At 42.7% G+C, this 24,647-nt stretch overlaps 1 protein-coding gene across 6 annotated transcripts in view; it reads left to right on the top strand.

Moving 5' to 3' along the window:
* LOC122943227 (dimethylaniline monooxygenase [N-oxide-forming] 2-like) overlaps positions 1-24,647 on the top strand; it is a 108,623-nt gene that overhangs the window by 4,023 nt on the left and 79,953 nt on the right. For 2 of the 6 annotated variants that reach the window (XM_044300814.1, XM_044300812.1), the window contains exon 1: positions 8,933-9,034. The exons of 3 other annotated variants lie outside the window; for them this stretch is intronic. The gene's annotated coding sequence lies outside the window, so the exon portion shown is untranslated. Of the gene's footprint in view, positions 1-4,861; positions 4,979-8,932; positions 9,035-24,647 lie in introns of those variants that run through there. One more of the 6 variants, XM_044300810.1, reaches the window with a different exon arrangement.

Raw genomic sequence — 24,647 nt, 5'->3', positions numbered from 1 at the left:
AACCATGCAGGAATGAGCAGCAATGTTCTCCACCTGATGAGCTTGACACCCACACATTAGCATTGCTGGCCCTGCCCTCCCAACTACAAAACGGCGCAAAGTTTAACTTTCCAATCCGCCCCTGCTGTTTGTTGTACCATAGATTCAAATTGGGATAATGATCTATTAGTCAGCCTATCTCAGTAAGGATTTAAGCGCCCGTTGAAGGGTGGAGTGGGGGCAGACAGTTAAATGAAGGGGTTCTAAGAATCGTTTTAGTTTCTTCTAGCATCAGGATTAAACCTTGGGTTGAAGTAACCCTATATTTGGATTTACTATATCTCAGACCTGTAGCAATGTTATGGCTTCCGATACAAACTTATGGATAAGGTTGAGTGATTTCCATATGGTCCATGTGTGTAATGTGAATGTAACAGCGGCTTCTGTATGCCGCTGTTCCCCCGCTACCGCCGTGGTCCTGGGCATTGTGCTCAGAGGTGATCCTTCCATCCACTGCTGCAGTCCTTGGCTCTGTCGCTGTACGTGCTGTGGTGCTGAGGATTCTGCTCCACAGGTTCCACTCAGCCCTGGCCATAGCATGCTTGCTGCTGGTTTCTTGTTACACTGCCTTAGGGACGGCGTGCATCACTCCCTGGGCTGCATGAGTTGGGTCATGTGACCTCGGTGACCAACCCAGGCTCTCCTGCAGGTACTAAAGTGGCTCAGCCCGCTTCCCAGATGCCTCAATGTCAAGGTCATTGTGTTTGCTAGCTCCTGATACTCACATGTGCTCCTATTACCTTGTTCCTGGATTCTGCTAATCATCTGATTACTGTCTGTTTGCCTTGACTCTCCTATTGCCAATCCGGATTGTGTGACCTGTTCCTGTGCTGCCTACCATGACCTTCTGCCTGTCTGACTACGCCTCTGCCTCATCCTTCGGTCCTGCGCTGTTGCTCCTGGTAACGACCCCGCCTGCCTGACTATGCTTGTACTTCTGGAACCTACTTAGTTATCTCCTGGTCCCTCTGGACCAGCTGCCTCGTGTGCCTACCCTCCTCAAGAGATAGTGACTAGTGATGAGCGAGCATGCTCGGCTGAACTGCTGTTCGCCTCGATGCATCGCTATGCTCGGCAGATCCAAGTGCTCGGCCAAATAATTTGGGTGCTCGAATACAATTTAATACAATGGAAGTCAATGGGAGAACCCCAGGCACCCCCTGTTTGGAAGAGAAGAGAGTGTCTGGTTCATAAAAAAGGTTAGAAAATGATGAAAACCCCATCAAAATGGTTTGGAAACAGTATTAAGAGGACAGCTGAATGCGTGTTAGACTCCTATTATGTACAACATACAATAGACAACCACACAAATGCTATATGCCAAAAGCCAGGTATGTACAAGCCATCCATCTATCCATGAGACAGATAACAGCCAGCATACCTTAGAGCAATATAGCAAATATGATCTCAGCGAATAGTCTTGTCATAATACTATGCAACTAATAGAGGGTGCTGTTCATGACAGATTATGCTCATTTGCATGTCTTTCCCATATGCCCATGTTTATGCAAATGAGTTTTACATGACAAAACTGTATAAAAAGGTTATTGAATATTATGTTAGAACAATCTGAAAACTTTTTGTCGCCCTCATGATATCGATCTAGGTGTGCAGGTCCACCCAAGCCATCCAACAGATGCAAAATTACTTTGAGGTTTACTGGTTCTCAGTCAGGTGAGAGCTGATTTGGAATATCTCATAGTGCACGAGACTGCCATAGTAAAGTATTGTTACAAAACTGTTAGTACAAACTGTTAGCTACACTGTGTACAATTAAGTGCTATTTTACTGTTACAAAACTGTTAGTTACACTGTGTGCAATTAAGTGCTATTTTGCCTCCCAGCTCTATTTTCAGCCATTCGCAGGGTTCAGCATGAATCCTTTGTGTTGGGCATGGGTAGCCGCCATTTAGGGACCTTGCACGTGGTCGCAGCCATCTTGCGCCCGAACAGCGGTGGTTGCCAGCAGTCGCCTGGAACTAAGGGCGGATGCGCAGACAGGCGAGCACTGCTGAGTCCTCCAGGACAACGGGCTGGAGCTACCGACCGGCCGTTCGGTTGAAGGACTAAACCTCGCATGGAGAATCCGGCGGACACCGTGGTGGCTGTAGGGGGGCAGGGGTTTCGTGGGGTTTTGGCGCACGAGCGGAGACCGGCTGCAAGACCAAAGCTTGGGGAACCATTTTCGGCTGGAAAGTCTGTGCGGTCGGTCAGGACTTCAGGGACCCGTAACTCCCGAACCCTTTGACCGAAGGAGCCGGATTTTGGATATGTTGTTCCCCTACACTAGGACTGTCTGAGGATACCGAATTTAAAGATGTACCCCCTGGTTTTGGGGTACATCCAGAACTTGGGTAACACTGTGTGTTGGTTAATTATGTTAAAGGCATATCTGAGGGGAGGAGACTTGGGGGTTGTACCACGTATGTGATTGGGTATTGTGGTAATCATGTAAATGTAGCCCTTTCCAGGGCAGGATTGTATAAAAGGAGATCCTGGTCAATAAACTTCGCTCTACCTTGACCCTCAAATCGCAGCCTCGACTCGTTTGTGGAGGGAAGGTTATCCTAGCTGTAAGATAGCTAGTGGGATTGTTCTACATTTACAGGATCCTTCTGGATATCGAGACGAAGCGGCTCCTCTCTCTCTCCCTAAACAGAGATCCAGACTATCCAAGCGGTCCAGCTTCCAGCTAGCCGGGGAGTAACCGTAACAAGTATGCTGGCTGTTATCTGTCTCATGGATAGATTGATGACTTGTGCATACCTGGCTTTTGGCATATAGCCTTTGTGTGGTTGTCTATTGTATGTCGTACATAATAGGAGTCTAAGACACATCCAGCTATCCTCTTAATGCTGTTTCCAAACCATTTTGGTGGGGTTTCCATAAATTTCTAACCTTTTTTTTAATGAACCAGACACTCTCTTCTCTTCCGAGCAAGGGGTGCCTGGTTGTCTCCCATTGACTTCCATTATACTCGGCCGAGCACACAAATATAGCAATGTGTTCGGGCCAAACACCTAAATACTTTGGTGCTCGCTCATCACTAGTAGCGACCTGGTGTTCCCCTCGGGAAAGTCTATCCCCACCATCAGGGGTACTGTGAAGAATCGAGGGGTACACCTTGACAACGCCCTTAGAGGAGGTGGGACACGTGGCACAGTGGGTTCACACTCACTGGTTCGTGACAGTGAATAGTCAGGAAATGCTGGGTGGCAAAACTGGAGGACAATTATAGAGGATTAGGCGTCTAAGGGGTAGTTGGGCCATTTGTTCCTCAATGGCAACCCAATATTTATGTTTCAGTTGATGAATCCAATCAACAATTGTGAACAGATTTATATTATAAGTGTACATCCGGCAATCCCATGCCGCCTAGAGTTTGGGGCCAGATGAGTGTAGAGAAGGAATCTGGAATCTGGATTGCCATATGAATTTCGTAAAAAGTTTCCTAACTGTAACAAAAGAATAAAGTAGGGATGTGTATAGGTAGAGTGTGGAACAGGTAAGTCAGTTTAGTCATAATGTAGTTAGAGATTAGATTCTTGCGTCCGATCCATGAGTAGAAGGGGATGTACCAAGAGGTGAGCGTTTGAGACATGTATTGTAGCAAAGGAATATAATTAAGTTTGAGAGGATATATGTATACCTACATATTTCAAAGTCGGTTTTGACCAGTCAAAGGCAGTTGAGGAAATGCAGATATTAAGGTTTAGTGATTTGGACATATTGATTTTAAAGCCTGACATAAGTCCAAAAGTTTTAAAAAGGGGTTGCAAATAAGATAAAACTTGTGTTGAGTCACATAGCATAAACAGTAGGTCGTCTGCGGCCGTCGGCAGCAACTTTGTTTTCACTCCCCCCACAATGTATACCACTAACCTGGGGGCAAGAACGTATATTTTTGGTAGGAGCGTTTCAATAGTGAGAACGAAATGGGCACCCCTGTCTCGTCCCATTACAAATAGAAAAGGGCTTTGAGAATTGGCCATTAACTGCTTCTTGTGCAGAAGTGTTCCAGTACATGGAGAATATTGCAGAGATAAATTTGACCAGAATTTGGTATTTTAGTAACGCTTGTTTAATGAAAGACCGATCAACTCGGTCAAATGCTTTCTCAGCATCAGTACCTAATAGCACTGCAGGTATGTTATTGGATTTGGCATCAGTTATAATATTCTGTGTTCTCTTTTCCTTCCCTTTGAGGTACAAAGCCCACTTGATGTGGGTCAATGAAGTCAGGGAGTAAGGCCCCTTGCAGGCGAGCGATACGGATTAGGTCCAGATGCGTTCAGTTATAAATGCGCGATTTCGCAGACAAGTTCATTCAGTTTTGCCTGAGATTTTGTTCGGTTGTTCAGTTTTTATTGCGTGGGTGAAATGCGCATTGATGCGTTTTTCACAAGCGTGATAAAAAACAGAAGGTTTACAAACAACATCTCTTAGAAACCATCCGTGAAAAACAAATTGCATCTGCACTTGCTTGCAGATGCGATGTGATTTTCACACAGCCGCATTCACTTCAATGGGGCCAGCGTTGCGTTAAAAACGCAGAATATAGAACATGCTGCGATTTTCATGCAACGCACAAGTGATGCTTGAAAAACAACTCTCATCTACACAGACCCATTGAAATGAACGGGTCCGGATTCAATGCGGGTGCAATGCGTTCACAGTGCAGATTTCGCAGTGCAGATTTAAGTGAATTTAAGACCTCTCGCGTTGTAAAGGGTTTGGACAGGTCCTCTGCCTTCTGGGGGGAAATGGATGGGAAGGCAATACAGTCTGAGAACTGACTGATTTAATCTGTCTTGACTTCCAGGTGTGAAGGAAAAAGACCATCACTCACAAAAGTAGATGTGATGCTTGTTTTTTATTGCTACATAGAGGAAGCAAATGTGACGCGTTTCGACTCAACAATCGAGTCTTTGTCAAACAAGTAAGTGTACAACTAACGGGAATTAGATAGCCCGCCGGACCTGACATCACCAGCCGTGACGTCAGGTTGTCAAGGAAACATATAAACAAAGGAAGTAACTATACCTGCTACTAGGGGTGGGCGGTATAGGCGATATAGGCGATATGCGATATGAATTTGGGCCACGATATGGATTTTCGCCATATCGCCTATATCGCCGGACCGCGATATGATCATTTTCTCCTGAGCTGGCACAGCGGATGGAGGAGGAGGGAGGAGGAGGAGGGAGTCTCTCCCTCCCCACTGTGCGCGGCTGCCGCTGAAAACCAATGAGGACAGAGTAGGAGGAGGAGGGGAGGGACTGTGGCCACTGCGCTACCAATGAATGTGCCGGCCATATCCCACAGGGTCCCCCTCCTCCCCCCCCCATCATTGGTGGCAGTTTGCAGTTCCGATCGGTTACCATGGCAGCCAGGAGTCACGCTACTGAAGTCCTGGCTGCCATGGTATGTTAGTGAGCAGAGAGCAGCGCATTATACTCACGTGCGCTGTGGCCGCCGGTCGCTGCTTCTTCTGTCTGTGCGGCGGATTGCTAATGCTTAACAGCATTAGCAATGCGCCGCACAGACCTATGAGAAGGAGCGACCGGCGGCCACAGCGCACGTGAGTATAATGCGCTGCTCTCTGCTCACTAACATACCATGGCAGCCAGGACTTCAGCAGCGTGACTCCTGGCTGCCATGGTAACCGATCAGAGCCCCAGCATTACACTGCTGGGGCTCTGATCGGAACTGCAAACTGCCACCAATGATGGGGGGGAGGAGGGGGACCCTGTGGCCACTGCCACCAATGATTAATACGTTGCGTTGCGTTACCAGAGGGGACATATCAGAGGCAGGGGGAGAAGATCAGAGGCTGGGGAAGGGGGGCAGATCAGAGGCTGGGGAAGGGGGGCAGATCAGAGGCTGGGGGGGCAGATCAGAGGCTGGGGGGGCAGATCAGAGGCTGGGGGGGGCAGATCAGAGGCTGGGGGGGGCAGATCAGAGGCTGGGTGGGGGGGCAGATCAGAGGCTGGGGGGGCAGATCAGAGGCTGGGGGGGGCAGATAAGAGGCTGGGGGAGCACATGAGAGGCTGGCGCCATGGTCAGAGAGTGTAAAGTCCTATTCACCCTAATAGAGCTCGATTAGGGGAATATGACAAGGGTTGTTCTAGCCCTTAATGAGGCCAATAGTTAATAAATAAAAAGTTAAAAAAATATATATTTAAACACCCCCCCCCCATATAGAAAACAATCTATCGCAATATATATCGCATATCGCACATGCTTAAAATTATATCGCAATATAGATTTTAGGCCATATCGCCCACCCCTACCTGCTACGATTACATGCGGGAATATACAAGGTTACATGCAGGTAACAACAAATATAAACCAAAGAGAGTGAAGAGAAGAGAGTGTCTGGTTCATTAAAAAAAAAGGTTAGAAATTTATGGAAACCCAATCAAAATGGTTTGGAAACAGCATTAAGAGGATAGCTGGATGTGTCTTAGACTCTTATTATGTACGACATTATACTCATTAGATTGATATAGATATTAATGATGTCACAAATGTCTACTATAAAGGCACAAGACATAATTAATTATTAGTAATATAGTATATAATCATAAAGACCTGAGGAAATGCGTAAGGGATTTCAATGTCCATCACATATTCTGTGAATTTTTTTTGTCATATCATTAATTCTTCTCTCCCTAATATTGGCGTCCGAGACAATATTAGGAAGACTAGAATTAATTATATGACAAAAAATTTTTTAACGAGAGGATATCCAGAATCTCTGCTACGACAAGAAAGGGACAAATTTGACAGTGTAACTCCCATGGCAGCACAACTAAAAAAAGAAGCGAATCCCTTTTGTGGTGAAGTATCACCCTTGGAGTAATAAATTCAGAAGTGTCATTAACAAACATTGGGGCATTATGAAGAAGGCATATCCAACAATAAATGAATTCCAATGGTATGCTACAAGAGATCAAAAAATATCAGAGATACTATAGTTAGGGCTGATATAGGTAGTAATAAAATCCTACCACGACAAATGATTGACAATGTCTACACCCAAAAGGTGCACATTCCCCTGTTTGCAGTGTATTAATTGTTCCAGCATCATAAAGGGAGAATATTTTTTCTATCCACATACAGGAGAGAAATTTCCTATTAATGTTTTTTTTACTTGCAACAGCAATTTCGTAATCTATATTTTGAAGTGTCCGTGTGAGCTATTATATGTTGGAGAAACAGGAACTCGGATGAAAGACAGATTTTGTAAACATAATTCAATGGAAAAAGAATTTGATATTGCCAGTTCCCTTTCATTTTGAGCAATGTCGCTACAATGTCTCCCAATGATGTTTTCAGATAATTGAACAAGTGTTACCACCACGGAAGGGTGGCGACAGGATTCAGATGTTAAAAAAACATGAAGCCTTCTGGATCCACAGACTGCAGACTCTGGATCCAAAGGGCTTGAATCGTGAATATGAGCTTACGGTAATTGTTTTTTGTGAATTATTCACCTATTATATTTTATTTTAGTCTATAACATCTTTGTTTTCATTTCACAGAATATGTGATGAACATTGAAATCCCTTACGTATTTCCTCAGGTCTTTATGATTATATATTATATTACTAACAATTAATTACATCTTGTGAATTTATATTAGATGTTTATATTAGACTTTGGTAACATCATTAATATCTATATCAATCTAATTCTTATGTACATTATGCCCTGTCTCATAGGCGTGCACACGGGGTGTGCTTGGGCACACCCTAATCAAGCCTGCTGGCTTCACCTGTGCATCCCCTATCTGCAACGATCTAGTAGCGCTATTAACTTTTCGTCATGGTCCCGCTCAGCTTCTTCATCAGTGTTACAACAACCAACTATAAGAATGTCATCAGCTATTGGCTCAATTCTACGAAGCCCACTCAATAGTTCATGTTGTTTATGCTGGTAGACCTCTGGTGCCAAATGGAAGTTTAAGCCATCTCTTTCTCCCCCAAGGAGTCCAGAAAGTAGTCATGCACCTGCTTTTTTCATCTAGTTTGCACTGTAAAAAGGCATCTCTTGCATCGACTAGTGTGAAAATACACGCTTTTGGAAGTTTGTACAGAATGTCATTGAGCGTAGGCATTAGGTAGTGTGACCGATTAGGGGCCATATTCAGGAACTTGGGATCAATACAGATTCTGATCTTTTCAGGCTTTCTGATAACCACCATGTTGCTTATCCAATCCGTGGGTTCTGATACTGAGGTTAGATGTTCCTCAGCTTCATACTTGTCCAGTTGTGCTTTGACCTATGGCTTAATAGCTATTGGTACATTCTGTGGGGCACATTGAGCTGGTTGAATAGCAGGGTCAAGTTCAAAGCGCACCTCCCTGGAACAGATACTACCGGGCCCTCAAATACATCACTGTAGGCATGAAGAATTTGCTGTTTTGTCAGCGGCCTCGTCAGAGATTTCGCTGGCTAATTGTTGAACCAGATAATAGCGGTTACTGATCAGCTTCCACAATCTCAAAGTGCAATTTGTGCACACAATCTCGTCTGCTGCATTTTGTTTGGAAAAGTCCCAATGATTTCAATATTTCCCTTGAATACAGCTTTATTATAGTGCTGCTAGGCTGAAGGGGTGTTTTGGGCGCCAGTTTCATTTTGTCCTTTAAACTCATTATATCACATGTTGCACCTGAATCCAGCTGACAAGGTTGGATTATATTATTTAAATTGAGGTTTACAAACCATATCTTGCCTTTTGTGTCTACAGCACCAATGCATTCTGAGGAGTAAAGCATATCAGTTCTACACAGTTGTGCATCCTCAGAATCAGGCACTTGCTGAATTGTGTGTAGCTTCCTTACTTTCATCTCATGGGAGAGACACACCCTTGCAAAGTGATTTTGTTTACCGCAAGCAGTACATCATTTCCCATATGCAGGGCACTTTTCTTTCACACGGAAATACAGACTGCCACAATACTTGCATGATATAGGCTTCTGCTCAGGTGAGTTGTGTGAGTGACTCTTGTGTTGAAACTTGTGCTGCTGTGAAGAGGCTATATTGATATTGTCAGTCGTTTTATCCTGCTCCATAGCTTTCATATGCTTGTCAGTTCTGCGGTGTGACATATCTCAAGCACTGTTTGCAAATCTAAATCGCGTTTCCTCAACAAGTGGCGGCGTGTGTTTTCATTGATGATATCCAGAACCAGTTTATCACAAATAAGTTCATCTCTCACTGAGCCATACTCACAGCTTGCAGATTTTTCTCTAAGCCTTATTGCTAAATTGTCTATTGATTCACTCTCTTCTTGCTTGCAGCAGCCAAATATACACTCACCTAAAGAATTATTAGGAACACCATACTAATACGGTGTTGGACCCCCTTTTGCCTTCAGAACTGCCTTAATTCTACGTGGCATTGATTCAACAAGGTGCTGATAGCATTCTTTAGAAATGTTGGCCCATATTGATAGGATAGCATCTTGCAGTTGATGGAGATTTGAGGGATGCACATCCAGGGCACGAAGCTCCCGTTCCACTACATCCCAAAGATGCTCTATTGGGTTGGGATCTGGTGACTGTGGGGGCCATTTTAGTACAGTGAACTCATTGTCATGTTCAAGAAACCAATTTGAAATGATTTGAGCTTTGTCACATGGTGCATTATCCTGCTGGAAGTAGCTATCAGAGGATGGGTACATGGTGGTCATGAAGGGATGGACATGGTCAGAAATAATGCTCAGGTAGCCCGTGGCATTTAAACGATGGCCAATTGGCACTAAGGGGCCTACAGTGTGCCCAGAAAACATCCCCCAAACTATTACACCACCAGCCTGCACAGTGGTAACAAGGCATGATGGATACATGTTATCATTCTGTTTACGCCAAATTCGGACTCTACCATTTGAATGTCTCAACAGAAATCGAGACTCATCAGACCAGACAACATTTTTCCAGTCTTCAACAGTCCAATTTTGGTGAGCTTGTGCAAATTGTAGCCTCTTTTTCCTATTTGTAGAGGAGATGAGTGGTACCCGGTGGGGTCTTCTGCTGTTGTAGCCCATCTTCCTCAAGGTTGTGTGTGTTGTGGCTTCACAAATGCTTTGCTGCATACCTCAGTTGTAACGAGTGGTTATTTCAGTCTTCAGCTCTTCTATCAGCTTAAATCAGTTGGCCCATTCTCCTCTGACCTCTAGCATCAACAAGGCATTTTCGCCCACAGGACTGCCGCATACTGGATGTTCTTCCATTTTCACACCATTCTTTGTAAACCCTAGAAATGGTTGTGCATGAAAATCCCAGTAACTGAGCAGATTGTGAAATACTCAGACCGGTCCGTCTGGCACCAACAACCATGCCACGCTCAAAATTGCTTTGTAAGGTTTAGATTATGCTTGTAAACATAGAGGCATTCACGGCCCATCACCCTCCTCAGAGTGGCGGCCTGCACTACTGTAGGCTTCTCCTTTAACCCTGTGGCGAGGCAGTAGTCATCAAACTCAGTTTTGAAGGTGTCCCAGTTATCACAAACGTTGCCGCTTACCCTCATTGGCTCAGCCAGCAGAATGCTGTTAGCCACCGTGATGCTGCTATTGCTTGCGTCAAATGCTTAAATCCACGGACAGGAGATATGATAACGCTGCAAGGCTGGCAGGCTCTCAGCTGCAAATATGCAGAAGCAGCGCAGATCCAGATACTTCTGATACCATGTTTCATGTGATGTAAATAAACACAGCACACGGGATTACTGCACAGGATCCATGTTGGTAACATAACATAAAGACAGGAGCAACTGCCACAAAAGGAAAACAGGAAACAGGAAGTGGTGCACCAACATAACATCCATAGCATGCTACAGACAAGCTCGTGATACTCTTTACTGGTCTCACATGCAAGGTGAAATTAAAGATTTTGTCAGTAATTGTCATATCTGCAATGAATATGCCCACTTCTAACAAAAGAAAACTATGATGTCGCACGAGATACCGACACGTCCATGGCAGATCATCAGTTTAGACTTATTCAACTACGTAGGCAAAGAATACCTGATATTAGATGACCACTATTCGGAATTTTGGGAAATCAACCTTCCTGATTTGTCCACTGAAACCACAATTAAGCGGTGCAAGGCTCAGTTTGCCCGTTATGGCCAACCAGATAAAGTGATCTCTGATAATGGTCCTCAGTTTTCAAGCTTGCAATTTAGAAGATTTACAATGGAATGGGAGTTTGAGCATGTTACTTCCTCACCACGTCATCCACAGGCAAATGGCAAAGCTGAAGCAGCTGTAAAGATTGTGAAGAACTTATGTAAGAGAACACATAGTGATGGTAAAGACTCGTGGAAGGCCATTTTGCATTGGAGAAACACTCCAACCGAAGGTATGGATAGTAATCCGGCACAAAAGCTGATGTCAAGGAGGCTGAAGACTTCCTCCAGAAGCGAATAAGCTTCTGGAACCTTGTGTGGTACAAGGTGTTACAGAAAAGTTAAAGTTTAAGAGACAAATGTCAAAGGCTCAATATGATACATTGGCCAGGGATCTGCCAGAGTTTATTACTGGAGAACAAATCCGTATAAAACCCTTACCTGGGGATCGAACATGTCGTTGGAGAATGGGTACTTGTTTAAAAAAAAGTTGCACCACACTCGTATCTAGTGGACGTTGACGGAACTCTCTTTCGTCGCAATCGTGTGGATTTACCAGTGGCAGAAAAACCTACGTCGCAATATCTCATTGATAAGTCAGTCTCGCTTGGTATAACAGGGACATGTGTGCCCATTGACTGTGAGGAATGTACAGAGATGGGGCCAAAGACCAATGTTACTGGCAATCCTGAGCAAGCTAGTACATCTACCAGCAGCCACGCGCAGGACATGCCAGTAGGAGGTGATAAGAGCCCAGTAACTACCGAGAGGGCTAATAGACTACAAGGACCAGTCGTCAACCGTAGTGGCAGATGTTCAAAACCACCTATGAGACTTAACCTATAGAGTATCAAATGCGTTATTATAATCTCTCTTCAAAACTTACAATGTTCATTTATTAACACTAAAAAAGGGGAAGATGTTATGGATGTTATGTTGGTGCACCACTTCCTGTTTCCTGTTTTCCGTTTGTGGCAGTTGCTCCTGTCTTTTTATGTTATGTTACCAACATGGCTCCTGTGCAGTAATCCCACGTGCTGTGTTTATTTACATCAAATGAAATAGCGCTCATTAGTACCGGAGGACCAGGAAGCAGTGAACGCTCTGTACTTACCGCTTCCTGGTCTTCGGCAGGGCTGCGCACAGCCGAGAGCCACGGGCGGCGAGGAGCGGCGGCATCCAGGAGCAGAGAGGTAAGCGTTTTTTTTTTAAAATAAAAAATGAGGCTGCTGGGGGCATAATGGGGGCTAATGAGAGGCATTATGGGGGTAATGAGGCATATGGTGGCTAATGAGAGGCATGATGGGGGCTAATGAGGCATAAGGGCTGATAATGGGGGCTAATGGCATAAAGGCAATATGTATATATATATACAGTACAGACCAAAAGTTTGGACACACCTTCTCATTCAAAGAGTGTTCTTTATTTTCATGACTATGAAAATTGTAGATTCACACTGAAGGCATCAAAACTATGAATTAACACATGTGGAATTATATACAAAACAAAAAAGTGTGAAACAACTGAAAATATGTCATATTCTAGGTTTCAAACTAGCCACCTTTTGCTTTGATTACTGCTTTGCACACTCTTGGCATTCTCTTGATGAGCTTCAAGAGGTAGTCACCTGAAATAGTCTTCCAACAGTCTTGAAGGAGTCCCAAGAGATGCTTAGCACTTGTTGCCCTTTTGCCTTCACTCTGCAGTCCAGCTCACCCCAAACCATATAGATTGGGTTCAGGTCCGGTGCCGAATGGAGGCTGAAAGGAGGAAAACTGATGCATCCTGAACAGATCCTTATCCATTCAGAATGCATTGGGGCTAAACTGATCTGTTTTGGGCCGCTTGTGAGAGCCCTGAAACGGATCTCACAAGCGGACCCAGAAACGCCAGTGTGAAAGTAGCCTAATCCTATAGGAAAAATTCTTTGAGACCCAATTTTTTTCTTGTATAGCCAGATCCCAAAACTCTTCTCGCTGGGGGTTTATAGCATCTCGCAATTTAAGCTTTAAACTAGTAGCTACTCTCTTCTTAGTTTTTCATTGTAATAAACATTCATATATTTTAGAGACTCATTTTCCCCATGGTATCAATTTAGAAATATTAACTAACGGCTGCGGGAGAGTATCTATTTGTGTATGTTTTCCTATCGATGCACGTAGTGCATATTTTAGTTGTAGATAGTAGAACCTCAAGTCTATATAGCCAAGTCCATACTTCTCTCAGTGAATCTGGTAATTTCCCCATCTTCCTCGAATCATTCCACATTGTCAATCATTTTGGTATTAATATTTCTTTATATTAAGCAAAGACTTTGAACGGGATGCCACCCACTCCTGGGGTCTTGTTCTTTGCGATCCTGGATAGTATTTTATCCACTTCAAAAACCTTTAGGCCCCTTTCACACGGGTGAGTATTCCACGCGGGTGCGATGCGTGAGTTGAATGCATTACACCCGCACTGAATCCCGACCTATTCATTCTATGGGGCTGTTCACATGATTTTCACGCATCACTTATGCGTTGCGTGAAAATCGCAGCATGTTCTATATTCTGCGTTTTTAACGTAACGCAGGCCCCATAGAAATGAATGGGGTTGCGTGAAAATCGCAAGCATCCGCAAGCAAGTGCGGATGCAGTGCGATTTTCACGTATGGGTTCTAGGTGACAGTCTATTCACTGTATTATTTTCCCTTATAACATGGTTATAAGGGAAAATAATAGCATTCTGAATACAGAATGCATAGTACAATAGTACTGGAGGGGTTAAAAAAATAAAAAAGTTAACTCACCTTATCCTCTTGATCGCGTAGTTTTCGGTCCCTTCTTTACTAGCTGTGGGCTAAAGGACCTGTGGTGATGTCAGATCACATGCTCCATCACCATGGTGATGGACCATGTGATTGGAGCATGTGATCTGACGTCACCACAGGTCATTTAGCCCACAGCTAGTAAAGAAGGGACCGGGAACTACGCGATCAAGAGGATAAGGTGAGTTAACTTTTTATATTTTTTTAACCCCTCCAGTACTATTGTACTATGCATTCTGTATTCAGAATGCTATTATTTTCCCTTATAACCATGTTATAAGGGAAAATAATACAATCTTCAGAACATCAATCCCATGCCCAAACTTCTGTGAAGACTTTCGAGTTTGGGTACCAAACATGCGCGATTTTTCAGCGCGAGTGCAAAACATTGTAATGCGTTTTGCTCTCACGCGAGTGCAAAACGCATTACAATGTTTTGCACTCGCGCTGAAAAATCGCGCATTTTCCCACAACGCACCCGCCTCTTATCCGGGCAAAAAAACTGACGCCCGTGTGAAAGGGGCCTTAGGGGGGCTTCCAAATTTTCCTGTTGGTCTATTGTTAGCCTAGAGATAGTTATTTCTTCTAGAAACTGTTGTATTTGCCCCACATTCTTATTTATCTTACTACTATATATATATATATATATATATATCTTCAAAATACTTTCTCTATCCAGTCTTCGTAGTTTCTATCTATGGGGTTTTCAATGTATTTTTTTTTCATATTTTCCCACCTCTTGTTCCAAGTGCATTATTATTTTTCTTATCCCTTTCTTGAAAATTATTGTATATTTTCATATTGGTTGCTGCTGAGCCTTCATTCATATAAAAAAAAACTCTGCTATCTCTTTTGAAATCCTATCATGTATTCCCATTATATTTATCCATCCTAAATGTATGTGCATACCTCTTGTTTTTTTATTTCTTGTTTTTAAACTTATAATAACTCGGTTATGATCCGAAATCCCACGCTGTCCATATCTAACCTGTTCAATTTCAAACAAACCTTTATTATTAGTGAAAACTAAGTCTATCCGTGATAAACTCCTGTGGGTCTTTGAAAAACCAGAGTATTTTTTTAAATTTACGGTGCATTACTCTCCAAATATCAATCCAACCCATTTCCTCCGTGCAATTTTTAAATTTAGATCCCGTACAAACATTTTGAACATTGACTACCCTGCATCTATCTATTTTACTATCCATAACATTATTAAAGTCACCCGTGACTAAAAGTGGTTTATCCCCTACCTTAAGCACAAAGTCGTGAATTTTCGATAGGACCTCTGTTTTAAAAGGTGGTGGTATATAAACATTGGCTATTATCCATGGTCTCCCTTCCAATAAGCAGTCAATCAAGACATATCGGCCCTCCTCGTCTATAGCTGTTTTCCCTATTTTAATCTCAATATCACAGTGAATTAATACGCTCACTCCTCTAGCGTATTATGAATAGACTGAATGAAAGGAATGCTGTATCCACAGTCTAAACAGCCCATTTGTTGTCTCACTTGTCAAATGTGTCTCCTGTAAACAGACTATGGCAGGTAGGGTTCTGTCACTGGGTATTCCATCAAACACCGCCACTCTATTTACACCCCTACTCAGACCCCTGATATTCCAAGAGACAATTCTCATACAGGCCTATTTTATGTTCCATCTTTTCCCAAGGTGCGTTGGAGAACCCCTGCGGGGAGCGGGAGAGAGAAAGGCAAACAAAAAAAGACAAAAAAAAAAACCTACCCTTCCCAACCCCACTCCCTTCTGAATGAGCCAGGCTACCTCCATCCTGGTTCTCAATCTAAGCATACCTCCTCCCAGACAGCCCCCAGCCCAATTTACCCCTCAACTCCCTATCTTTTCTTTGATCCATATTTCAGCCGCCTCCACTGTGTCAAAAAAACTGTTCTTGCTTTCCCATTCTATCCTCAATTTAGCCGGGAACATCATTGAATATTTCACATTATTTAAACGTAAAGTTTTTTTTAGCTACTTCTTTCCTTCGCCGTTTCTTTTGCGTATAGCATTACTATTGCGCCTGAATATTCTAACTTCCCTTTCTTCCTCAACCCGGTTTAGGTTATATAGTTAAAAATAGCATTTCCTTAATTCTTCTATATCGGAGGTGGTGTAATGTTTAATGTCCGGTGGCAAGTGAATTTCTGGGATGAATGATTTTGCTTTACGAGCTTTTACTTGTGCTAACATGAATTTTGTGGGTTTCTCCTCATGTGCATAGTATTTGTACTGAGAAGAAAGGTAAACCCTGACAGATTGTAGGTTGAGTGTGTTTTTGAGTTCTAATTGTACAGATTGCAAGGTGACAGCATTGGTTGTGACAAGAGATTTCTTCCTTTGTCTTTCAATACTAGCAATGTGGTCCAGGAGATCAAGGGTCTGCCTGTCCCTTTGCTTTTTAACATATGAAGCTAGAGAAATAAAATCTCCTCTAAAATAAGCTTTATGGGATTCCCATAACGAGGTTATGGGGATATCTCCAGTATCACTAGTTGTTGAGAAATCAGACAGTCTATCAGCCAATAGTTTCTGGGGTGCAGGGCGTTTAGGAATAGTTTCATTAAGACACCATGTAGGGGAGTATTTTGGCAGTGACTGAATGTGCGTTTTCAAAGAGATGGGAAAGTGATCTGAAAAGACATGTCTAGATTAGATTAATTTTACAAAGAAGCTGGGTGGCGGTAAGAGTTATGCGGGGAAAAATAATGAGTATAGTCTCTTTCCAGGGTGTGGAATAAGCGCCAAACATCTCTATAAGGCTACATGCACACAACCGTTGTGTCTTTTGCGGTCCACAAATTGCGGATACGCAAAATACGGATGGCGTCCGTGTGCGTTTTGCAATTTGCGGAACGGCACGGACAGCCATTAATATAACTGCCCATTCTTGTTCGCAAAATGGACAAGAATAGAATAGGTTATATTTTTTTTGCGGACCATGCAACGGAGCAACGGATGCAGACAGCACATGGAGTGCTGTCTGCATCTTTTGCGGCCCCATTGAAGTGAGGCGCACCCATTGAAGTGAGGGCGCAAAAGGAAAGGAATGACATCCGGTTTTTGGAAGGCAGATTTTGTTGGACTTTTTTTTTTACACCATGTCCCATTTGAAGCCCCCCTGATGTGACCCCATTTTAGAAACTACGGGATAGGGTGGAAGTTTTGTTGGTACCAGTTTAGGGTACATATGATTTTTTATTGCTCTATATTACACTTTTTGTGAGGCAAGGTAACAAGAAATAGCTTTTTTGGCACAGTTTTTTTTTTGTTGGTTATTTACAACATTCATCTGACAGGTTAGATCATGGGGTATTTTTATAGAGCAGGTTGTCTTGGATGCGGTGATACCTAATATATTGTAATATACAAAGTCCCTTTTAGAGACCCTCGGGACATTAATATATTCCTACTACAGTGGTCAATAAGACCTAGAATCCCTTTAGGGGTCTCTAACTAATGTTAAAATTATTATTTTTATTAGTACATATTTAAAAAGGTTTGCACCTCACACAAATTAGGAGAAAAAAAATATGTAAAAAAATCTGTATGTGGTGACAAGTCAGCTGGTTCCTCTTGTGGTGTCTACCACAGTCACTTTATTATTCATAGGTCTCCACGGACAGCATAGGGGTGAATTGTTCAATAGGAGTAGTGTTAGTGTTTCACATACGTTCCACGTGGATCCAAGTGAACAGAACGGGTCTCATCCACCCGTCTGTCACAAAACGTTCAGGAGGGATCACCCGTCTGTCACAAAACGTTCAGGAGGGATCCCAGTGGGCAGAACGGGTCTAGTCCACCCGTCTGTCCTAAGGGTGGTATATACACACACACTTATTGATCTGATTAGTACTAAGTGGCGTTCTCTGAGCGGAGCCACGCCACCTGATTCCTACGTGCAAAGCTGTAAAGGCCTCCACTATCTGTTCCCTAATCAAGGGTAACCGTGCTGCAACAATGTTGCTGCGTCTTACTGATCGCTACAATTGGTTCAGCCCTCAGCTGCACTCTCTGTCCACAGTTTCCTTCCTGAAAAACTGACGACAAATACAAATTGGTTAAAATCCACTATCACTGGCTCCTTTCCCTGTGGAAATTGCATCTTTTGCAAGTACCTCCCCAGAGTTAAAAAATTCAAAAACCCCATGGATGGACGTGAGTACACAATAAGAGAGTTCTTTAACTGCCGTAGTAGTGGCATCATTTATATTGCTTCCTGCAATTGTCCGAAGCTGTATGTGGGTAAAACCACACAGGAGCTGAGGCGAAGAATATCTGGCCACATCAGTGCCATAAATACAGGCAAGGACACGTCGCTCTATAGGCACATCTCATATGCCCATGGGGGAAACTTGGAGGTCCTTAAATTTTGGGGACTGAAGAAAATAACTCTGGGACCACGAAGAGGCAACTTAGATGTCAAACTTCTACAGGAGGAGGCCAGATGGATACACAAACTCCAGACCAGAAGGCCTAAATGAAGGTTTTTCATATGCTGCCTTTATCTAAACTGAATATAGAGTGACAATAGAAAGTATAAAAAATAAATTTTCACAAAAATTATAACTTCACATCAAGTAAAGAGGATTAGTCCAACAAGACCCTAATATATTAAAGAAAAGTACCACCCCCAATATACAAGATGGCCAACTAGCCAATAGTCAAATGTATAGGCCAGTCAACTCACAATTTCCATAACAAACTGTTAAATATGGTCTGAACATGGGGATCCCAATTCCACATAATAACTTTGGGAAGATGATACTAAGTTTGGTGGACATGGGATCTGACCTATAGACAAATGGAGGCCTGTATTAATTTGACCAATTGTAAGATACATATATTTTTCAGTTGATATTATGTATTCACAGACTATTGGCAATTTGATCCATCTGTTTGATTTCAAAAAGTTTGGCCCATCTGATGGAGTGTAGAAAAAAATATATCTTTTATCCCCTTCTGGTTACATTGAATGTAAGTCACTTGGACCGACCATCACAAATGGGTTAACGATCTGCTGAATACGATGGGACATGTCAGAAATAAAAGGGATAGAGATTCACTGTGAGTGTACTCACTATGATAAATTCTATACTCCATCCACTGTTTATATCATACTGATTTTTTACATATATTTTTTTCTCCTAATTTGTGTGAGGTGCAAACCTTTTTAAATATGTACTAATAAAAATAATAATTTTAACATTAGTTAGAGACCCCTAAAGGGATTCTAGGTCTTATTGACCACTGTAGTAGGAATAGATACCTAATATATATACAATTCTTTTTATTTATGTAAGTTTTACACAATGATTTCATTTTTGAAACAAAAAAAATCATGTTTTAGTGTCTCCATAGTCTGATTTAAATTTTTGGGCGATTATATTAGGTAGGGTCTCATTTTTTGTGGGATGAGATGACGGCTTGATTGGCACTATATTGGGGTGCATTTGACTTTTTGATCGCTTGCTATTATACTTTTTGTGATGTAAGATGACAAAAAACAGCTTTTTTTACACTGTTTTTATTTTTATTTTTTTACGGTGTTCACCTGAGGGGTTAGGTCATGTAATATTTTTATTGAGCCGGTCGATAAGGACGCGGTGATACTTAATATGTATACTTTTTTTTTATTTATGTAAGTTTTACACAATGATTTCATTTTTGAAACAAAAAAAATCATGTTTTAGTGTCTCCATAGTCTGAGAGCCATAGTTTTTTAAATTTTTGGGCGATTATATTAGGTAGGGTCTCATTGTTTGTGGGATGAGATGACGGCTTTATTGGCACTATATTGGGGTGCATTTGACTTTTTGATCGCTTGCTATTATACTTTTTGTGATGTAAGATTACAAAAAACAGCTTTTTTTACACTGTTTTTATTTTTATTTTTTTACGGTGTTCACCTGAGGGTTTAGGTCATGTGATATTTTTATAGAGCCGGTCGATACGGACGCGGTGATACCTAATATGTATACTTTTTTTTTATTTATGTAAGTTTTACACAATGATTTCATTTTTCAAACAAAAAAAATCATGTTTTAGTGTTACCATAGTCTAAGAGCCATAGTTTTTTCAGTTTTTGGGCGATTATCTTGGGTAGGGTATGATTTTTGCGGGATGAGATGACGGTTTGATTGGCACTATTTTGGGGTGCATATGACATTTTGATCGCTTGCTATTACACTTTTTGTGATGTAAGGTGACCAAAAATTGTTTATTAAGCACAGTTTTTAGTTTTTACGGTGTTCACCTGAGGGGTTAGGTCATGTAATATTTTTATAAAGCCGGTCGATACGGACGCGGCATTATCTACTATGTATACTTTTTTTATTTTATGTTAGTTTTACACAATAACAGCTTTTTTAAAACAAAAAAATGATGTTTTAGTGTCTCCATATTCTGAGCCATAGTTTTTTTATTTTTTGGGCGATTGTCTCAGATAGGGGCTCATATTTTGCGGTGGGCGTGTGCCTTTTTGATCGCTTGCTGTTGTACTTTTTGTGATGTAAGGTGACATTTTTATTTTATTTAGCACAGTTTTTATTTTTTTGTTTTTACGGTGTTCATCTGAGGGGTTAGTTCATGTGATATGTTTATAGAGCTGGTCGATACGGACGCGACAATAGCTAATATGTCGATATTTTCCCTATTTATTTTTACAATTTTTTAAAATTTATTTTTGGAAAAGGATGCTTTTTTATTTTTTTACTTGAAACTTTTAATTTTTTTGTAAAACCTTAATTTTACACTTTCTTTTTTGTCCCACTATGGGACAGGGTCTGATCCTTGTTTCAATACAGCACAATGCATCTGTATTGTGCTGTATTGAACTGTTAGGCCTCTTTCAGACGGGCGTTGCGGGAAAATGTGCGGGTGCGTTGCGGGAACACCCGCGATTTTTCTGCGCAAGTTCAAAACATTGTAATGCGCTTTTCACTCGCGTGAGAAAAATCGCGCGTGTTTGGTACCCAAACCCGAACTTCTTCACAGAAGTTCGTGCTTGGGATTGGTGTTCTGTAGATTGTATTATTTTCCCTTATAACATGGTTATAAGGGAAAATAATAGCATTCTGAATACAGAATGCATAGTAAAATAGCGCTGGAGGGGTTAAAAAAATTTAAAATAATTTAACTCACCTTAGTCCACTTGCTCGCGTAGCCCGGCATCTGTCTTCATCTTAGCTTTTTGTAGCAACAGGACCTGTGGTGACATCACTCCAGTCATCACATGATCCATCACCATGGTAAAAGATCATGTGATGGATCATGTGATGACTGTGACGTCACCAAAGGTCCTTGTTGCTACACAAAGCTAAGATCAAGACAGAAGGAGATGCCCCACTGCGCGAGCAATTGGATTAAGGTGTGTTAAATTATTTTATATATTTTTTAACCCCTCCAGCCCTATTGTACTATGCATTCTGTATTCAGAATGCTATTATTTTCCCTTATAACCATGTTATAAGGGAAAATAAAAATGATCGGGTCTCCATCCCGATCGTCTCCTAGCAACCGTGCGTGAAAATCGCACCGCATCCTCACTTGCTCACGGATGCTTGCGATTTTCACGCAACCCCATTCACTTCTTTGGGGCCTGCGTTGCGTGAAAAACGCATAAAGAGGAGCATGCTGCAATTTTCATGCAACGCACAAGTGATGCGTGAAAATCACCGCTCATGTGAACAGCCCCATAGAAATGAATGGGTCCGGATTCAGTGCGGGTGCAATGCGTTCACTTCACGCATTGCACCCGCACGGAATATTCGCTCGTGTGAAAGGGGCCTTAGTGTCTTACACTGTAAGATGCTAACAGTTGCCTAGGAGACCCAGCCTGGGCCTCTTAGGCTTCCATACATGACATGCCCCAAGCCTTGGAATGGCTTGGGGCTGCCATGGCAACCAATGAGTCCCCGCCACAGCAGCAAGGGGACCCGATGCATGAGGTGAGGGAGCACAAACCTCCCATATGCCGTGGTCAGTGCTGACCGCGGCATATGAGGGGTTAATCCACCTCATAACGCATCAGCGTTATCGCCGATGCTGGTGGATGCAGCAGGGATCCAGCTGTCAGTAACCGCCGGATCTCTTCTGCTGATCGGGGGGACTGCACGCGGGGGGAGGAACGACTGCAGGACGAGAGCGCTCGTCCTCGAGCGCTAAGTGCCGACGATTGAGGACGAGCATTTTCGTCCTGGGTCGTTAAGGGGTTAACCTGAAATAGTGTAAAAAATAAAAAAAATCATACTTACCTCCTCCATTTACTTGTGACGGTCTGGCCACCACCATCTTGATTGAAAATCTTGGCCGAAATCCCATGCATGGTAAAGTATGACGCAAGCAAATGGAGGCAGGAAGTATGAAAAAAAAAAATCCTGTTAATTTTCTGTTTACTGTCAGATGCTGCAATCATGTATAAATGCGGCATCTAAAGGGGTACAATGATGGGGAGCAGCTCCCTGTTATTGCACCAGCTACTTAAAAAAAATGCGTCTCGTGACGAAGTAATTCATCACAAAGCGATTTTTTTTGTAAAAAATGGTGCTCGGATGTAGAACCAAACCACGTTCGCGTGAATGCACCCTAAGCCTGCGCAAGCAGGGGGGAGAGCTCACTATATCGGAGAGTTGTCCCCATTAGAGGGTCCGTGAGAGCAAGTGTCCTCCTGTATGGTGTAAACCTATGGAGCAGTGAGAGGACAGCATGGTCTACAGGGCCCAGTTTTAGGCTCCCTCTCAACTTGCCATTATAAGTCACAGCTACAGTTCATACAGACGCGCCGTGTCCTCAACTTGTACTGAGGTATATCACCCCACAGGATCATCGGGATACCAAGGAAGAACAATACCTCACTCCTGCTCTTTCTCCAGTTGTGGGTCAGTGATATGACCTTGCCAGGAATCCTATGGCACCTCTGCAGTAATCAAGGCCACTGCTTAGTGTTCTGGTAGGCCCCGTTTGATGTGCTGGTCCGATCCAGTCAAGAGAGGGCTCAAAAAGCTCAACAGCGTGTGTAGAGGAGCAATCCGCCCAGGTAATAGGTTGGGTGATAATTTTGACCCCCATTAAAATGGTGGAAGTCCAAGCTGTTAGGAGAGCTCAAGGTAATGTCCTAATCAGGAAGCAGTTGGCTCCACCCCCCCCATGAATTAAAATCTGTACCGTTCATCTGAATTGTTTTGGCTAGAAGCACATGGATTTCTGCAATTCCTTTCAGATGAGTGGAACTGATTTTCATTCTCAGAAATGTTCTGCCACGTGTGAAGGCACACTTGTAATGCAAAGACTGAAAGTAGTGGAGGTCCTACTGTGATACCAGCAGAAATGCTGCCACAAAAACCAACCCATTTCGGGCATATTTTGCATTGGCGGATTTTCTCCCTATCCACAGCAGGAGTGAATGCACTCTGAATATGCAACAGGAAACATGATCCGATCCATATCAGTTATGTAAAAAGCCACCTTTGTGGCACCGGGCCATATTCTCTACATTTAAATTCAGTCTTTGTAAACCAATAACAAGATTAAGAGATTAACAGGGTTTGGCATGCTGTGAGAAAAGTAAATCTCCTCATTTTCCAGTCCAGTTCTGATTTTATCTAATGCAATTGTCTTGTAATTCTAAATAAACCATGATGACAATTTCATTTATGTACACTAAAAACACACAATATATAGCAATAGTACCATTTCAAACATAAAAAAATAAAATAAAAAAATAACCAAGGGACCTATGAGAACATGAAGTACGTGCACAATCACAGCTTTGTTGGATAGGGGTTGGTCACAGTTTTTTTTAACCCTTTTTCTTGAAATGGCATGCGTTGCCTGTACATATTCAGTGTACTCACAAGCTGAACGTGCTCCATACATGGTGGGTGCCAGTTGTGTAAAGGTATGACAACAAGGCGGGTCGTGAGGCGGTGGTGATGTGACCGTGTTGTGTTAGAGTATTGTGCAGCCGTATGGAGCATTGAGCTTGAATTAAACTAACAAAGACCACACTGTATAGTTGGTCTGTATTATTAAAGAGGTATTCTGGTTTTAGTGATTACAGTTATTTGTTTACAAAATAGACAGTTATACGGTTTTCTAACCCTTTCAGGGGCTGGATCTCACAGGCTTCCGTCAAAGGCAAGCCCCGATGCCTATGGAAGGCTTCTCTGCCATCTGGTCCCCATCCCTGCAGCGCGGGGACCCTATGGAGATGCGGAGGGCACCTGTACCCTCCACATGCCACGGTCAACTTTAATGTTACGAACCAGCTTGTGTGAATCCACTGTAACACATGTCCTACCTGCTCTAAGGGCGCTGTCTAAGTGAACCCCTTGTTCTTCACAGTACCCCTGATGGTGGGGATAGACTTTCCTGAGGGGAAACCAGGTCGCTACCTCTTGAGGAGGATTTGCACACGAGGCAGCTGGTCCAGGCAGACCAGGAGGTACCTTAGCAAGGTACCAGAGATACAGACATAGTCAGCAGGCCGAGTCGTAACCAAGAGCAACAGTGCAGGACTAAAATTTAAGGCAGAGATGAAGTCAAACAAGCAATAGGAGAGGGCAGGTGGCATAGGTACAGGTCAGTCAATCTGGGTTAGCAACAGGAGAGTCAAGGCAAGCAGGCAGGGATCAAACAGA

The sequence above is a fragment of the Bufo gargarizans genome, chromosome 7 (assembly GCF_014858855.1).
Source record: "Bufo gargarizans isolate SCDJY-AF-19 chromosome 7, ASM1485885v1, whole genome shotgun sequence".
Taxonomy (NCBI): Eukaryota; Metazoa; Chordata; class Amphibia; order Anura; family Bufonidae; genus Bufo; species Bufo gargarizans.
This window is presented reverse-complemented; position numbering and strand designations above follow the sequence as displayed.